Source organism: Mandrillus leucophaeus, unplaced genomic scaffold (assembly GCF_000951045.1).
Source record: "Mandrillus leucophaeus isolate KB7577 unplaced genomic scaffold, Mleu.le_1.0 Scaffold379, whole genome shotgun sequence".
NCBI lineage: Eukaryota > Metazoa > Chordata > Mammalia > Primates > Cercopithecidae > Mandrillus > Mandrillus leucophaeus.
The window spans coordinates 1543786-1545399 of record NW_012104020.1 but is presented as its reverse complement, the minus strand read 5'-3'; positions in this window follow the sequence as shown (position 1 = coordinate 1545399).

Here is a 1614-nt window from a genome sequence, read left to right as displayed (position 1 = left end):
AGAAAAAAAAAAAGAAGTAGTTGACAAACACATGTCAAAGATTGGTGGACAGCAAAGGAGGAGACACAGGGTGGGCAATCAATTTGCCTTGAGACTGGCCTTGTTTGCTTTAACTTGGTAGAGTGGTGTGGAAGCAACAGGCAGAAGGCATGTCTGCTGTGGCAGATGGTGCTGCCTCACAGGATTTATAAAGATTTTCTTTTCTTTCTTTTTAGAGACAGCTGAGTACAGCAGTGTGATCATAGCTCACTGCACCCTCAAACTCCTGAGCTCAAGTGATCTTCCCATCTCAGCCTCCTGAGTAGCTAGGTCTAAAAGTGTCTGCCACCACATTCAGCTAATTTTTTTCTAAAATTTTTTCTTTCTTTCTTTCTTTTTTTGTAGTGGTGGGATTTCACTATGTTGCCCAGGCTGGTCTTCAACTCCTGGCCTTTAACTCGAGGCAGGAATCCTCCCACCTCAGCCTCCCAAAGTGCTGGGATTCCAGGCAATATTTTCTTTTTTAATATTATGGACTTCATACTAGAATTCTGTTTCTGGTTGCTTTGTCCCATGAGGTGTCACTGGGCTGTACAACATCTCTTCTGGCTGGAATAAGAGGGCTAGAACATAAGAATTTTCTTCTTGGAGAAATGTCTTCCTGGGTGGGTCATTTGGGGGCAACCCACTGGGAAACCAGTTTTATTCTGTACCTCTTCACCATGCCCACATGGGGGCTGAGTGCATGGGTGTGAATTGCTGGGTGGAAATCTGGTAATAAGGGTGCCACCCTGATGATGAGGACAGAGCAGGATGCTGGCAAAGAGATGATGATAGAAATCTCTGGGCATGGGGTGGAGAAATGTAATCACCAGCATGGAAAGGGTGGCAATAGCTGTAAAACTGGTCCCCTCCACCTTCCCCAGTGATTCCATCTCCTCCTGAGCTCTTACTCTTGCAATTGTATCCTCTCTGACGTATATTTAATCTCTCATCTGTACTGATTCCTTCCTTTCATCCTCCAGTAGACATAAATTTACCCTTTCTCCCCAAAGAGCTTCCCTAATATTTACCTCCCTCTCAACTCACTACAATGTGGCTTCTGCCCACCCTTCCCCTCCACTAAAACTGCCCTCTCTAAGGTTGCCTGCAACCCAGTTGCCAAAACCAATCTTACTTTTCTGCAGCTTTTAGTTCAATTCACTGTCCTCGCCTTGCCTTCCTGGGATTCCAGAACGTAACTCCCCAGGTCTCCTACTTCTCTGACTGCTCTTTCTGTTTCTGCTGGCTCCTCTGTTTTCATCCATACTTTAAACATTATCATTTTCAGAGCTAATGCTACCCCCATATGGCATCCTTATAAGAAGCCGTGAAAGGGGCCGGGCGCGGTGGCTCATGCCTTTAATTCCAGCACTTTGGAAGGCCGAGGTGGGCGGATCACGAGGTCAGGGGTTCAAGACCAGCCTGGCCAACATGGTGAAACCCCATCTCCCTTAAAATACAAAAATTAGCCAGGTATAGTGGTGTGTGTCTGTAATGCCAGCTACTCAGGAGGCTGAGGCAGGAGAATTGCTTGAACCCAGGAGGTGGAGGTTGCAGTGAGCCAAGATTACACAGCGAGACTCTGTCTCAAAA